Consider the following 17,502-nt stretch of genomic DNA (forward strand, 5'->3'; position numbering starts at 1 on the left):
TCCCTGCTCTAAAGGGGACGGGGACAGAGGCAGGAGGCAAGGGCAGAGCAGGGAGGTGTCTTAGGTGGGTTGGCTGAAAAGCCCAAACTGGAGGGGCTTTGGCCCCCTTTTCTCGTTGGGAGCTGTGGGAGGGGTGGGCGCAGGGCAAGGGGTGGGCGCGGGGTGGAGGCTTTGTGAGATGGGGATGCAGGGATGGGGATGGGGATGCAGGGCACAGGCACAGAGCATCTGTCAGCTCCTGGGGGGCATGGGACCGACCCAGAAGCGCAGGGAGAACCTGAGAGCCTTGCTGGGGAGTTTGCTCTAGAGGCGGATTGGGGTGGGGGGGTTATACTGTAACTGTGACAAGGGGATCCCAGGAGGCCCACAGCACCAGCAGGGGCCGAGGTGGGCTGGATCAGCAAGGGGAAGTGTGTCCGCAAGCTCCTCCTGAAGGAAAGGTCTCATTTTCCAGCTGGATTCCAGGGCCAGGCCCAGACCACCTTGCGACATGAAGCAACCAGTGCACAGCCGGGACCCGATCCAAGGTGAAGACCAAGGCCTCAATGCCTTGAGGGCCCCGGCACCTGTTCAAGCCCAGAGGCTCTCCTGGAGGGGAGCGGGGGTGGGGAGAAAATGGGGAACCTTATCTACCCCCAAAAAGTCATCTACCCCCCAAAAGTCATCCAAGTCACTCATTTAATTGGGTGGGGACGTGGTTACATAAATTGTCAAGTGGGAATATCCAAGTGGTTCCCCCGGCGGGTGGGGTGGGTAAAGAACCCACATTTTCTTTGCACACTTGAGTACAGTATAGAGGGAGAAATTAATAAATTTTGCAAGAAACTTGAAGGGACCTTTAAAATGCTTTAAAATATACATCTGTAATGATGATAAAAGTAAAGTCTGTGGGTCGACATGAAAAGCCCCATAAGATGTAATATTAAGTGAGAAAAGAATACAGCCTGTGTGTTTGATTTTGACCAGGGAAGATTTTAGGCATTTGAGTGAAATCCTGGGAAAAAGCCCAGGGACAGGAAGGCACCGCTGGGGCAGGAATCTGTGTGGATTAAAAAAGGTTTCATTTTGTTTAGTATTAATAAAATGAAATTACTAATAACATTCATGTTATTAATTATGATAAGCTTTAGAATAAATAATGAATAAAAATCATATTTTCATTTTCTTCCCAGTGGGGTAGTCTGCCCCACACTTCTTTTTTCTCTCCCTGGAGCTAGTGTTTCTGTTTAAAATCAGAATATGATTTTCAATAGCCATTGCTTTTAAAATGTCTTTCTTAAAAAGCATAAAACTGATTTCCTTTTACTCTGAAATGACATACGCATTTGGAGTGTAAAGCAGTCAGTAGAATAGAAAGTGTAGTGTGATCTCATTTACGTAGAACAATCGGTGGTCTCAAGCCCAGGCACCACCTCGCAGCCATGAACTCCTCAGTGCGTTGCCTGTCTCCCTGTGTTTCAGTAGACTTGCTTCTTTTGTAAAATTTTTATTATGAACGGTATTAGTTATCTGTTGCTGCGTGAAGATCACCCTGACCCTCGGGGGCTCTAAACAGCATTGGGCGTCTGTTGTCTCGTACTGAACCTGGGAGTGGCTTGGCCTAAAATCCTCGAGGTTGTGGTTAAGACCTTGGCCTGCACTGCAGGTACCTGGGGCTGGGGGTCCAGCTGTGCCCACCACCAAGCCCACAGCTCCTCCTGAATTTTGTTACAGTCGCGCCTGGTTCCACATTCCATCACTGGGTAACAAATGCCCCCCCCCCCAACTTTAGACGCCGAAAGCGACAATTTCAGGACGTCTCACTCACATGACGGGTGTGAGTGGCCGCGTGGTCTCTCCACAGGGCTGCCACAGTGATGTCCCCCTGGCCTGGCCGCTGGCTTCCCCAAGAAGACTGGTCCAGGAGAGCTCGGGGGAAGGCCAGAGCGGCTCTCATGACCTAGCCCTGGAGGCCACTCGATGTGATGCGTACGGCGTCTTGCTGGTTCCACACAGGCCCTGCTCGCTGTGGAGCGGGTGTGCTCAGGGCACCAGCGTCAGGAGGACAGGGGCGCTGGGGCCCCGTGATACACGTCCTCTCCACATGCAAGATGTGCCCATCTCTTCTCAAGGCCCTTAAAGGTGTTGCCCCATTAAAGCATCTCAGAAAACCCAGGATCTCGTTATCGAAATCAGGCCCGAGTGTAGTTGTGGCTACTCAGGTTGGCTCCCCCGAATCTGAAGATCTGTGATTTAAAGAGATGAGTCATGTGCCTCCCCCACACAGAACACCCGATGCTGGGAGATAGTAGGAAAGACACGCAGTCGTTCCTGTCCAGAGAGCGAGGAGACGGGCCACACACGGCCATGTCGTCCCACCGCAATCCCGAAATCCTCTGGGGCACGTTGAAAAGGTTACGTTAATGGGACTTGGCCCTGCTCCTGCCTGGGATGTGTCTCCTGGCCTCGCGGCTGTGGCCTCTGACTCCTGTTTCTTCTTTCCCGGGAAAGCAGACTGTGTTTGCAACCGAGTAGTTTCCCATGTTCCTGTCTATCAGTGACTGAGATTCAAAGGCCACTTGTCATCTGGACGCCTCTGTCCCTTTCCGTCCAGCAGGTGGTGGTTCTGCCAGAGCAATTGTCTTCGAGTCTCTGTGGGTCTCGGCCTCAGCAGGTTTATCCCCTTGGACACAAGTCACACACCCCCGTCTTCAGGACAGGCCTTCTCCACCCCCGGCTGTGGCTGAGACCCCGGGGAGGCAATGCCTTTGAAGCCTGCAGTAGTCCCTGACAGACAGCTCAGGGCTGAGCAGTTCTGTGAGGCCAGAACAAAGGATTTTGAGTTAAACTCCAGGCCTCATCTTTACGCCATGTTTTCTAGACAGGGCCCTGGATCTGATCATTGTCCAGAAGTGATTTCTCAATTTTAGCCTCCTGTGCATCTGGAGAGCCTGGGGATTTTCAGACCCAACAATTCCTGGCTTCTTCCTGTTGAGGAGTCCTTCCTTTAGCTTATCTCTGCCAGTTGCATTTTAGTGTGAGCAGAAAGGAAAAAAAACCAGTGTCCCTTCAAAGTTCAGCCAGATGACGTAGTCCCTGAGGCCCATTCTATCCTCTCCACATTCTGTGGCTGACAGTGTTGACAGAGCATCTGCCACCAGGTAACCTGTGGTCTCCAGGAACGTCCTCCTCCTTTTCCTCCAGCCCCCCTGGGCCCTTCTCAGATGTCTCCAAGCTTTGCTAGCAGTTCCTTCAAAGCCCTCTAGGCTCTCAGGAACTCCCCGGAGCCCTTGCAGCTTCCCCTACGTCTCGGGGTTCTGTCTAGGAGCCCCTTCCACGTGCCCATGCCCGTGAGCTCTCATTCTCTGCCTGGCAGATTAACCAACACTGGGGCGCTTGACATGGCACCTGTTTGCTCTCTCACTCACTTTCTGTAGGTAGGGACTGGGGGAGGGCTGAGCTGGTGGTCCTGCCCAGGGTCAGTGGGGGCAGCAGTCATGTGAAGGCTTTCCTGGGTCCACTGGGTCCAGTGGCGAGAAATCCCTCCCCCCCCCACACGGGCTGGCAAGTTGCTGCTGGCTGTTGGCAGGAGGCCTCAGTTCCTGGCCGCGTGGACCCCTCCACGGGGCTGCACGAGGGTCCTCCAGCATGACTGCTGGCTTCTCTCAGGCTGGGTGAGGACTTGTCTTCTGGGAGCTAGACTTGTCCCTTCTGCAGTGACGGGCTGCCCTGCGTACTGCGAGTGGAGCCGTGCGGTGGGACACGAGCGCCGGAAAGCAAGTGTGTCGGGGCCTCCTTGGAGGCTGCAACCACACAAAATGTGGGATCGGAGAATATATAGTCATGGAACTTCCCTGTCGGTCCAATGGTTAAGACTTCGCCTTCCAGTGCAGGGGGTGCGGGTTCAATCCCTGGTCGGGGAGCTAAGATCCCACATGCCTCGTGGCCAAAAAACCAAAACATAAAACAGAAGCAATGTTGTAACAAATTCAATGAAGACTTTAAAAAATGGTCCACATCAAAAAAAAAAAAAACTTTAAAAGAAAAAAAGAAGAATATAGTCATACACACGTATTCATGCAAAACCCACCCCAAACAGAAGAGCACCTGTGCACGCACACGCCTGTGTAGAGTAAAAGAATAATACAATGAAAAATGTGTGCTCTCCGCCAAGCATGAGAAATAGAACAAGATCAATAACTTTAATGCTGAAGCCTCTGTCCCCCTCTCTTTTTCCTTTCCTGAAATGGGAAGCAATTGAATCTTGTGGTTATATTACCTCGGCCTTCTTTATAGTTTCTTTGAGGGGTAATATTCAAAGTATTTAACAACCAGGATGATGTGTGGGCACTGACCCTTGGGATGAGGCCATAGATGCCCAGCACGGCCACACGGGAGGTCCCACCAGTGTCGCCCTGGGGACTTGTGTCAGTAAACAAGATGTGTTCTAGTTTTGGATGTTTTTATTTGGCTTTTCTCATTTACTGTTACATTTCCGAGCTTTGTTCATGCGGAAGCACGTGGGTGCAGTTCATTTTCATGTGAACCGCGTGGTGGATAGCGTTCCGTCGTGTGAAAATACCTGATTTTTTTTGGCACTTTCCCCTCCTGTGGCCACTATGTTCTTTTCACTGTTTTCCCCTGCTGTTAAAAGAATGCTGGTATGAACCTATCTGTGTGTGTCTCCTGGTATAATTGTGCAGGAATTGCCCTGGTACCTGCCTAGCAGGGAAATTCCTGGACCTCAGAATACGTGTGTTCAGCTGTCGAAGGTGATGCCAAGCTCTCTCAGAGTGGACACAGGAATTTATGCCATCACTACCATTTAAGACAGTTTTCTTTGCTCAACATCTTGGTATTGTTAACTTTTTTTTTTTGGTCTGATGGACGTAAAATGGTAACTTAGGTTTTCTTTAATTTCCGTTTCTTGATTAATAATGAGAAAGATCATCTTTTTGTATTTTGGGTTTTGGTTATTGCTGTTTCTTCTGTTTTGATGTCAGTTTATGGCTTTTGCTTGTTTTCCTATTGGGTTGCTTCTCTCTCCCTCTCCCCACCCCTAGGCCATACACGTCATGTTCCTCAGATAATTGACATTCAAATTCAATGACTCAGTGATGTCAACAAGTGACATCAGCGCCTGGTCTGTCTGTCCCGTCCGCCTTTTGCGCAGTGTCTGCTGCACTCAAAGGGGCCTCCTCAGGGTGCACAAGTAGTGACTCAGTGATGTCAACAAGTGACATCAGCGCCTGGTCTGTCTGTCCCGTCCGCCTTTTGCGCAGTGTCTGCTGCACTCAAAGGGGCCTCCTCAGGGTGCACAAGTAGTAGCTGCAGTTCCGAGCCTCACGTGCCCGCTCTGCACCTGCAGAAGCCGTGGAATGTGGTTTATGTGGCCGTGTCAGAGCGTGAGCTCTTGGAGGCCAAGGGTTACTGCCTGTCTGGTCAAGGGTGTGTTTCCTGAACTTAACACCTGTGGTGCATTGTGAGTGCCCAGGGCGCGTGTGTTGTAGGGATGAGAATTGCTTTCCCGGGAGATGCTGCCTCCCTGGCCGCAGGGCTGCTTCCCCAGCAGTCATGGCCAGGGAGGGTGGCAATGAACAGGGCGGATATCACTTCGCCCCAGAGCTGTTGGGACTTTACATCTCCACGTTCTGTAAAAGATGGAAGAGGGTCAATGCAGAATCCGAGCCAGAGAGGGAGCCACAGTGTCCCGAAGGCAGCCTTGCTTTCCCTGTACAGCAGGCAATGTGCCAAAAACTTGCCCCGGGTGACCCCTCCCATCCCGTGTTCCCCTTGGTGTCCTGGTGGGTCTGGTGCCCTGGGAGCATGGTGGGTGGTGCTGATGCGGGGTGTGGCCAATGGCAGCAGGGCGGGGCACCGGGCACGCTCTCTGCACTGACCAGTGTCTTCAGCAGAATGTTTTCCTGCTCCATCTAGTAGTTTCCATTTTCCAGCTCTTTATTCTCTGCGAGGACCCACTCCCTCTACGACCGTGGCCATCGGAAGTCCCGCATCTTTTCACCAGATCCACAGCTTGCCTCAGTGTCTGAGGGCTCTCCCCTTGCACCAGTCAGGATTTGCAAGTCCTGAGTCTCCAGGAGCAGGTTTTCCCCAGACACTCCAGGGATCTGAAACCCAACACAGAGGAGGGTCCTTTCTTACAGAGAAGAGACCCTTCGGTGTGCGTGTAGGAGAGTCTGTCTTTTTGGTTTTTGTCACCTCTGAGGACCGACAGCAATTGTATTGAAAAACATGGGGGATGGATTGGAACAGGGAGCAGTTTTCCGGAAGGAACACCCATGTCTTCCGAACGTGATCTGACGTGATGCAGGAAATAATTTATGGCGACTGCACACCTAGATGTCCTATACGGTAGGGCAGGCCAAGTCTTTTTTTGCTCAATTTCCCTAGTTTTACTGAGGTGTAATTTTATAAAATAAACTGCATCTGCTTTAAGAGTATAAATTGGTGAGTTTTCACATATGTATTTATCCATGATACCATTGCCACAACCAAAATAATGAGCATATTCATCGCCATCCAATGCTCCTTTATATCTCTTTGTAATCCATTCTCAGGCAACCACTGATCTGTTTTCTGTCACTGTAGGCCACTTTGCATCGTCCAGAAGTTTATATAAATGGATGTCAGTAGTTTGTTGCCTTTTTTATTGCTGAGTAGTATTCCATTTTACGGGTGTACCATGATTGATTGATTCACCTGGTAACGGACGTTTGGTTATTCTCCAGATTTTGGCAACTTCAAATAAAGCTGCCATAAACACTCGTGTCCCAGTCTTTGTTTGGACATATGATTTCATTGTCTTGGTTAAATACTTAGGAGTAGAATAGCTGGGGCATAGGGTAGTTGTATGTTCAACTTTTTAAGAAACTGCCAAACTGTCTTCCAATTGGTTGTACCTTTTCACATTCCCACCAGCAGGTTAAGAAAGTCCTAGCTGCTCCACATGCTTGCCAATGTATATAGTCTTTTAATTTTGGCCATTTTCTTGAGTGTGTAGTGATATCTCATTTATTAATAGTTTATGTTTCCTTAAGGACTGATGACAGAGTCTTTTCATGTGTTCTTAATGCTATTCATGTATTCTATTTGTGGAAATGTCTGTTACAATATTTTGCCAATTAAAAAAAATTAAGTTATTTGTCTTATCATTGAGCTGTCAGAGTTCTTTACATATTCCAGATACAAGTCCTTTGTTGGATATTTGTTTTGGAAATATTTTCTCCTAGTCATTGGCTTGTCTTTTCATTTTCTTAATATTTTGAAGATCAAAAGATTTGAGCTCTGATGAAGTCAATTTTGTAATTTTTTTCTCTCCTGGTTTCTGCTTTTGATGCTCTGTTTAAGAAATCCATGTTAAACATTACTAAGTTTTTCTTTACTGCTTACTAAGTTTTTCCTTTCTGTTTTCTTTTGGAAGTTTTATGGTTTATATTTAGGTCTTTGATCCATTTTGAGTTAAGTTTTGTATGTGGTGTGAAGTAAGGATGGAGATTAATTTCACTTACTTATTTTTGTATCAATATATATGACCTTGGGACTTCACTGGTGGCGCAGTGGTTAAGAATTCACCTGCCAATGCAAGGGACACAGGTTCTATCCCTGGTCCAGGAAGATCCCACATGCTGTGGAGCAGCTAAGCCCGTGAGCCACAACTAATGAAGCCCGTGCGTCTAGAGCCCGTGCACTGCAATGGAGAGTAGCCCCCTCTTGCAGCAACTAGAGGAAGCCCATGCATAGCAATGAAGACCCAATGCAGCCAAAAATAAATAAATAAATAAATAAATAAACAAACAAACAAATAAATAAATAAATAAAAAATATATGGCCTTGTGATCAATCCAGCACCATTGTTGGAAAGATTATTCTTTTTCCAATTGGCTTGCCCCCATGTTTGTATTTCTAAGTCTCCATTGTTTCATTGATCTATACGTTTATCTTCATGCTGATACTACACTGTCTTTTCATTCATTTTTGCTCTTTATTACTTCTGATTATGTTTAGATTTAATTGCTTTTGTTTCTGCAGTTGTTGGTGGCTTGTTCTATAAATGCCGATTAGTTCAAGTTGGTTGACATTGTTGCTCAAGTCTTCTCTGCCCTTATTTCCTTCCAAGCTGCTGACTTTCAGTGATTGAGAGTGGAGTATCAGAGTCTCCAGCTGCAATAGTGGATTTTTCTATTCTCCTTTCAGTTCTATCTGTTCTTGCTTCATGTATTTTGAGACTCTGTTTTTAGTATTTAGAGCTCCTCTGTCCTCTTGAGGAATTGACACACTTATCACTATGAAGCAACCCTCTTTATCCTTGGTAAGATTATTTGATATGAAGCCTGCTTGGTCTGATAGTAATATAGCCATTTCTGCTTTCTTTTTATTAATGTAATCAGAGTATATATTTTTATATCCTCTTACTTTTAACTTATATATGTTTTTATATGTAAATTGTTTCTTGTAGGCAGCACATAGACAATGCTTTTCCTTCCTCATTCTGACAATAACTGATTTTTAAGTGGGGGTGTTTAGACCATTTACATTTAATGTGATGAATGACTTGGTGGGGTTTAAATCTGTTATCTTGTTTTCAGTTTTCTCTTCATTGTCTCATTTTGCCCCCATTTCTTGTCTCCTTTTGGTTTAACTGAGTAATATTTTTGTGATTCTGTTTCATCTCCAATATCACTTTATTAATGATAATCTGTATAGTGTTTGCTTAGGGTTTACAGAATACATCCTAATAACAGTCCACCTTCAACTAGTATAAAAACTTTGTGCACAGTGTAACAACTGTGACAGGCTGGAAGCTTGTGTCCCCCCAAAAGTCATATGTTGAAGCTCTAACCCTCAGTGTGATGAGAGGTAATTAGGTTAGATGAGGTCATGTGAGTGGGACCCTCATGTTGGCTTTAGTGCCCTTGGAAGAAGAGACCCCAGGGAGCTTGTGCTGTCTCTCTCCACCTTCGTACACTGAGGAAAGGTCATGTGAGGACACAGTGAGAGGGCAGCGTTCTGCAAGCAGGAAAGAGAGCTCTCACCAGAACCTGACCTTGCCGGCACCCTGATCTCGGATTTCCAGCCTCCAGAACTGTGAGCACATAAGTTTCTGTTGTTTAAGCCCCCCAGTCTGTGGTACTTTGTTATGGCAGCTCAAGTTGACTAAGACAATAACCTTACGATTGCACATTTTCATTTTCCCTCTCCTAGTCTTTGTGCTGTTTTATATATTTTACTTCCAGATAGGTTATAAACTGCACAACGCACTATTATATTTTGCTTTAAACATTCAGTTATTTCTTAAGGAAAATTTAAAGCATAAGCAATACTGTCATATTTGCCCACATGTTTACAGTTTAGTATGGTCTTCATTCTCTCTGTAAATTCAGATTTCCATCTGGTATCATTTCCCTTCTGCCTGAAGGACTTTTTTTACTTTTTCATATAATGTTGTTCTGGTGATGAACTATTTCAGATTTTGTTCGCCTGAAAAAAATGATCTTAATTTTGCCTTTGCTTTTTTTTTTTAAATAAACTTATTTATTTATTTATTTTTGGCTGCGTTGGGTCTTTGTTGCTGTGTGTGGGCTTTCTCTAGTTGCAGTGAGCAGGGGCTACTCTTCATTGCGGTGCGCCGGCTTCTCATTGTGGTGGCTTCTCTTGTTGCGGAGCATGGGCTCTAGGCACGCGGGCTTCAGTAGTTGTGGCACACGGGCTTAGTTGCTCCGTGGCATGTGGGATCTTCCCGGACCAGGGCTCGAACCCATGTCCCCTGTGTTGGCAGGCGGATTCTTAACCACTGCACCACGAGGGAAGCCTTGCCTTTGCTTTTGAAAGAGATTCTCCTTGGAGTAAAATTCTGGGTTGATAATTTTTGTCCTCACAAGGCTTTGAGGATGTACTGTATTCTGGCTTACATAGTTTCTGCCAAGGTGTCTGCTGTCATTTAAATCTTTACAGGCAGACCTTGTTTTATTGCACTTTGCTTTATTGTGCTTCACAGATACTGCATCTTTCACAAATTGAAAGTTTGTGGCAACCCTGCATCCAGCAAGTGTATTGGCATCATTTTTCTAACAGCATTTGCTCACTTTGTGTCTCTGTGTTATATTCTGGTAATTTTCACAGTATTTCCAAACTTTTCATTATTATGCTATTTGTTGTGGTGATCTGTGATCTTTGATGTTACTGTTGCAAAAAGATTATGACTAGCTGAAGGCTCAGATGGTGATTAGTATTTTTTTTAGCAGTAATGTGTTTTTAAAGTATGTACATTGTTTTCTTAGACATAATGCTATTGCACACAAAATACGCTGTAGTATAGTAGCATAGTGTAAACGTAACTTTTTTTTTTTGCCGTGCCACGTGGCATGTGGGATCTTAATTCCCCGACCAGGGATCAAACCTGTGTCCCCTGTGGTGGGAGCGTGGAGTCTTAACCACTGGACCGCCAGGGAAGTCCCATATAACTTTTATATGCACTGGGAAACCAAAAAATGCATGTGACTTGCTTTTTTGCAGTATTTGCTTTATTGCAGTGGTTTGGAACCAAATCTGCAATATTGCCAAGCTCTGCATATTCCTCTGAACGCTTTTTGGTCTGGTTGCCTTTGAGATTTTCTCTTCATGACTAATTTGAAACAGTTGATTGTGATGTCCTATGGTGTAGGAGGTGAAAGTTCATTGAGCTTCTTAGATGACCTAATAGTTTCCATCAAACTTGAAAAATTTTTAGCCATTATTTCCTAACATTTTTTTTCTGTCAGCCAGTAACCTCTGCTCTTTTCTGGGATACCAATTACATCCATTAGGTGACTTGAAGAAGTACAGCTAACTGGTGCTTTGTCTAGTTTTTTAAAGTCTTTTTTTCTTTCTGGTTCTATTTTAGATAGTTTCTATTGTTACCTATTCTAGTTCATTTATCTTACTTTCTGCAGTGCCTAGTCTGCTATTAATCCCATCCACTGTATTTTTTAATTAATTAATTAATTAATTTTTGGCTGCCTTGGGTCTTTGCTGCTGCATGTGGGCTTTTCTCTAGTTGTGGTGAGTGGAGACTACTCTTCGTTGTGGCACACAGGCTTCTCAATGCAGTGGCTTCTTGTTGCAGAGCACGGGTTCTAGGCGCACAGGCTTCAGTAGTTGTGGCACGTGGGCTTCAGTAGTTGTGGCTCGTGGGCTCTAGAGCGCAGGCTCAGTAGTTGTGGCACACGGGCTTAGCTGCTCTGCAGCATGTGGGATCTTCCCGGACCAGGGCTTGAACCTGTGTCCCCTGCATCGGCAGGCGGACTCCCAACCACTGCGCCACCAGGGAAGCCCCTTTTAAATGTTTTTGAGCCTTGTTCTGGGATGCCGTCAAATTACTTGGAACATTTGTATACAAGGTTTTATGTGGATTAATGTTTTCATTTCCCTTGAGTCTATACCTCAGTATGGAATTGCTGGATCCTAGAGTAACTCTAAGTTTCACATTTTGAGGAATTGCCAAACTCTTTTCTGCAACAGTCGTAACATTTTGCATTCCCACCATCAGTGTATGAGGTTCCAACTTCTCTTCATCCTCTCTAGAACTGGTGCGTTTTCCCCTTTATTTTGATCATAGCCATCCCAGTGGGGGTGACACTGGTGTCACATTGTGGTTTTGATTTGTCTTTTCCTGATGGCTAATGATGTTGAGTATCTTTTCATGTGCTCATTGACCGTTTGTACATGTTCTGTGGAGGAATGTCTATTCAGATCCTTTACCCATTTTTAAACTGGGTTGTTTTTCTTTTTATTGTTACGCTGTATGAATTCTTTACACATTCTGGATAAAAGTACCTTATCAGACATGTGATTTCTCCCATATTTTCTGGATTGTCTTTTCACTTTCTTGATGGTGTCCTTTGATGCACAAACATTTTTAATTTTGATGAGATCCAGTTTATGTTTTTTTCTTTTGTCACTTGTGCTTTGGATGTTGTATCTAACAAGGCTTTCCCTAACCCAAGGTCACAAAGATTACTCCCGTGTTTTCTTCTAAGAGTTTTATACTTTTAGCTATTACATTTAGGTGGATTTTTTGGTTGGGTGTCCATTTTATGTTAATTTGTGTGTATTGTGTGAAGTAGGGGTCCATGTCATCTTTTTGTATATGGGGATATAATTGAGTACAATTTATTGAAAAGTTTATTTGCCATTGAATTTTCTAGAAGTCTTTGTCAAAAATCAATTGACTATAAATGTAAGACCTTATTTATTTACATTTTTCTCATATTCACCATTCCTGGTGCTCTTCATGTAGATCCAGACTTATATCCGGTATCATTTTGTTCACCTATAAGGTATTTTCACTTGGTATAGATTCTAGGTTGACATTTTTTCTTCCAGTATTTTAATAATATTGCTTCACTCTCTTCTGCTTATATTACTTCTCATGGGATGTTTACAGTCATTCTGATTTTTGTTTCTCTGCATGTAATGTGTTTTTTCTTTCTGGCTGTTTTTAGATTTTTTCCTTTGGCTATAAGCAATTCCATTATTATCTGCCTTGGTGTAGTTTTCTTCATTTTTCTTATGCTTGGATTTTTTTGAGATTCTTGGATTTGAGGGATTATAATTATCACAATATTTGGAATAATAAGATCACTGGTGCTCTACTAATTTTTCTGTTTTTTTCCTCTGTGTTTCACTTTGGGTCATTTCTGTTGCTACATATTCAAGTCCATAAATCTTTTCTTTGCAGTGTCTAATCTGTTTTTAATTCCACCCAGTGTAATTTTCCACTCAGGCATTGTAATTTTCATCTCTAATATTTTGATTTGGGTCTTTCTTCTGTCTCCTGTGTCTTAATATGCTCGGTTTCCCCTCTATTTTCTTGAATTTATGGAATATGCTTATCATAAATCCTTTAATGTTCTTGTCTACTGATCCTGTATCTGTGCCATTTCTGGGTCTGTTTCCATTGATTGATTTTCTCCTCATTATGAGTCATTTTCCTGCTTATTCCCATGCCTGACATATTTTCATTGGATGCCAGATATTTTGAATTTTACCTTGTTGGGTGCTGGATACTTTTGTATATTCTTGAGCTTTATTTTGGAACATACTTACTTGGAAACGGTTTGATCATTTCACTGTTGTGTTTCAGTTTTATTAGACGGAAGCAAGTGATACTGAAGTTGAATTCTGAGCATCCTCTCTGTCCTGCTGGTGTCCTGTCCATTGTGATATTTCCACCTGGACAGGTGTAAACTTCCAAGCCCCGTGTGACATTCTGGGATCTTTCCCTCTGCTACGTAGGGCAGTTCTCTTCGGGTGGTTTCCTCACACGTGTGTCCTGGTCAGGACTTTGAGGAAGACTCAGGACCCCTCTGCAGAGCTCGGGGGCTCTCTCTTCATCCCTGACGCCCTCCCCTGCTTTAGTTGCCCCTCACTCCAGTGCCTCGCTCAGGGGGACCACCTTGACTCCCTTTGTTTTAGGTGCTGCCTAGAAACCCTCTCAAGGCAGAAACCTCAGCAATTGGAGGCCTTGCCATTTAAATTTGCACACTCTCAAGGATCACTGTACTGCACTTCCTGATTTCCAGTGTCTGACAACCATTGTTTCATAAATGTTGGCTGGATTTTTAGTTGTTTCGGAAGAAAAAGTAGTTGGCTCTTGTTCCTCCATCTTGGGCAGAAGAAGAAATCCTTCATCTTGGTTTTTGAGGGATATTTTTGTTGTACACAGAATTTTGAATTGAGAGTTTTAATCTTTTATTTTCCCCAGCATACCTTACATTTTTGTTCCATTGAATTCTGGCCTCCATGTTTTTGGAAGGATGTTGGCATTTATATAATTTCCTCCTGTATATAAGATGTCATTTTTCCCCCTGGCTTCTTGTAAGATTTTCTCTTTTTCTTTGATTATCTGCAATTTGACCATAGCGTGCATAGGTGTGGGTTTCTTTATATTTATCTTTTTTTGGATTCGTTGGACGTATTGTACTTTATTTTTAAGCTGAAGTATAGTTGATTCACAATGTTGTGTTAATTGAATTTATTGTACTTTTAATTAATGTTTTTCATCAAATTTGGGAAACTTCTGGTCACCATTTCTTCAAAATATTTTTAAAAACCCTATTCTTTCCTTTTGGGACTCATATTACACATATATTAATCCTCTTGATGCTGTTCCACAGTTTACCTAGGCTCTGTTCATTGTTTTTCTACATTTTTTTCTTGTTTTCTCTTTACAGTGGATATTTTCTATTATTCTATGTTCAAGTTCAATAATACTTTTTTCTGCCTTCAGTAGTTTGCTGATACGCTCATCTAGTTAATTTTTCATGTCAGATATTGTATTTTTCAGTTCTAGGATGACCACTAAAAATTTCCATTTCTCGATTTATATTTTCCATCTGTTTACCCACTATGACCATCTTTCCTAGTTGTCCTTGAAAAATTTTATTATGGTGCTTTAAAGTTTTTGTCTGCTAATTCCAATATCTGTATCATCTCAGGATTTTGTTTACTTCTTTTCCTATTGATTATGGGTCACATTTTTCTCTGTCATTGAATATCTAGTAATTTTTTATTGTATGCTGGACATTGTGAATTATATGATAAAGATTCTGGATTTTGTTATCTGGAGAATGTTATATTTTTCTATCAGGCATTTCAGTTATTGGCTATTCACCTTAAACTTGGGGATGTTTGATTGTACCTTCCCTTAGAGTGTATCTGTTTCAGTTTTTCTCTTAGATTGGGGCAAATCATAGTCAGGGCACATAGTTTCTTTTCCTGAGGGATGGCCCTTGTGGGATTTCAGTTGGTGAGATTCAGTCTCCAAATACTGATTCCTCTGTGGTGAGCAGAAGTTAAAGGTTCTCAGCTTTTCCCAACTCCTTGGATATTGCTTTCAGAAGGATCCAGTGTTCTCTTCTGTACATGCTCTGTTCACGTTTGCTCAGCAAGTGTTTAGGCGAGTTTACCCAGATATTTGGAGTCTCTCCCATTGCTGGCTCCTCTTTTTCCTAGTGTGGACTTCCTCAGTTTCCTACTAGGATAACAATATTAATCTTCATCCACTGGCACTTGAAGCCACAGCACTGTGGCTTTCTACTTGAGTTTTAGCTTCTTTGTGCTGCAGACATTGGAGGATGCTCTCAGGTGATAAACCATGTTATGATAGATTTCACCTTGTGCGGTTCACTTCTTTCAGGGACCAAATCACTTCATTTTTTTTTTTTTTTTCCTGTTTCTGCTCACTCTATTTTCCCTTCAAATTGTTGTTTTTAAAAAATAGAGTCTGTAGTTAGTATTAGTTGGATACATCCTATTAAACCATTAGTGGTACTGTTACTTCTCACACAATGTTATTTCATTGTAATAATTGTTTTTCTAGAGTTAAGTGTCTCAATTTTCCTTAGCTTCTTTTTACTCACTAACCATGAGCTCTTCTTCAAACACTGATATAGAGTTATAAAATTCCTCTCAATAAGGGCCAAACACATTTATTAATCTACCATATATATGTTTTTTCTCTCTTTTATGTCTTCTCTTCTGGAGCCCTTCATCTTTCTGTTACCACATGAATCCATTTCTCTCTAGGCCAGCTAGACAGTTTTTATCATTTTCCTGAGAACTGTGATTAAATTTCTCCAATGTTGGATTCCTTGTTTACTCATTCCCATTTCTTACTCTAGGCTTCCTTCTTCAGTTGTGTGAGGCAAACCCTCTCCAGTAGTTTCATGAGAATGCGTGCATGATAGGTAAAATATTTGAAAACTTACATGTCTGAAAATGTATTCTTCCTTCATTAGGGTTGATAGTTTGGAGAGAGCTATAAAATTGTAATTGGGAATACATTGTCTTCAGAATTTTGCACCATTGCATTGTCTTCTAAATTTTTTGTTTGTTTGTTTAGAAGTTGAAAAAATTCTTATTGTTGATCACATTTTCCCTTGAGAATGTTTTTAGATTTTTTTTTTGGCCAAGATTCTGAAATTTTATGGCTGTGTGCTTTTGCACGGATTTTATTTACTTACTTACTTATTTATTTATTTATTTACCATGCTGAGAATGGTGAAATAAATAAATACCAGTTGGTCATGGTGTATAATTTTTTTTATACATTGCTGGATTTGATATGCTAATATATATATTTTTCTCTTTTCACAACTTGTTGATTTTATCTTAATTATCACTGTTGGTGTCTGTAAGATGTGGTCTCTATGAGGTTGACTCTCTTTTCAGTCTCCTCTGGAGATGCAGGAGATGTTTCTAGGTCCCCGGGACTCACCATGCACAGGGTGGTACCCGCATTAGTAGAGTTCTCCAGGGTCTCTTGTTTCTGATTGTCTCCCATTCAGCATGTGGTAACAAACAAATATTCTCGGCCTATTTCTCTCTTATGCTTTCTTGAGTGAGTGGCAGGTAGTTCAGATGATCTTCCCTGCCTATGCTGAAAGGGAGATTTTTACTCTCATGGCTATATTCTGTACCTCATCATGGTCCCTGGTCCCTTTCTCCTTCCTTTCTTGTGTGCTTGTAGTTGGTTGTTCCACACTTGTGGTTGGTTATTCTGCTGTTAATATTTTGTTGAGGATTTTTGCATCTATATTCATGAGAGATATTCGTCTGAAGTTTTCCTTCCTTGTAATGTAATACCTTCCTTTAGCTGGTATTGGTATTAGGGTAATGCTAGCCTCATAGAATGAGTTAGGAAGTATTTATTCCCTCTGCTTCCATTTTCTGGAAGAGATTGTAAAGAATTCGTATAATTTCTTCCTTAAGTGTTTGGTAGAACTGACCAGTGGGCCTGGTGCTTTCTGTTTTGGAAGGTTATTAATTATTGATTCAATTTCTTTAATAGATATAGGGTTATTAAGTTTACCTTTTTTCTTGGGTGAGTTTTGCTAGATCACGTCTTTCAAGGAATTGGTCCATTTCAACTAGGTTATCAGATTTATGGGCACAGAGTTGCTCATTATATTCCTTTATTATTTTTTATTTTATTTTTTAATTGAAGTATAATTGATTTACAATGTTGTGTTAGTTTCAAGTGCACAGCAAAGTGATGCTGTCATATATATATATATATATATATATATATATGAATGGAATATACATATATATATTCTTTTTCTGATTTTTCCCTTATACATTATTAAAAATATTGAGTATAGTTCCCTCAGTATAGAGTATATTGCTATACAGTAGGTCCTTCTTAGTTATCTATTTTATATCTTTATTATCTTTTTAATGTCTGTAGAATCAGCAGTGGTGCCCTCTCTTTCATTTCTGATATTATAAATTTGTGTTTTCTCTCTCTTTTCTTAGTTTAGTTGGCTAGCAGTTCATCAGTTTTACTGATTTTTTTCAAAGATCCTAGCTTTTTGTTTCACAGATTTTTTTTGTTGATTTATTATTTCTAATTTCATTGATTTCTGTGTTAATTTCAGTTATTTCTTTCTGCTTACCTGGATTTTACCTGCTTTTATTTTTCTAGTTTCCTAAGGTGGATGCTTAGATTATTGATTTTAGCTT

The sequence above is a fragment of the Delphinapterus leucas genome, chromosome 14 (genome assembly GCF_059928025.1).
Source record: "Delphinapterus leucas isolate spDelLeu-1000000601 "Yukka" chromosome 14, BTC_Dleu_Yukka2, whole genome shotgun sequence".
Classification (NCBI taxonomy): domain Eukaryota; kingdom Metazoa; phylum Chordata; class Mammalia; order Artiodactyla; family Monodontidae; genus Delphinapterus; species Delphinapterus leucas.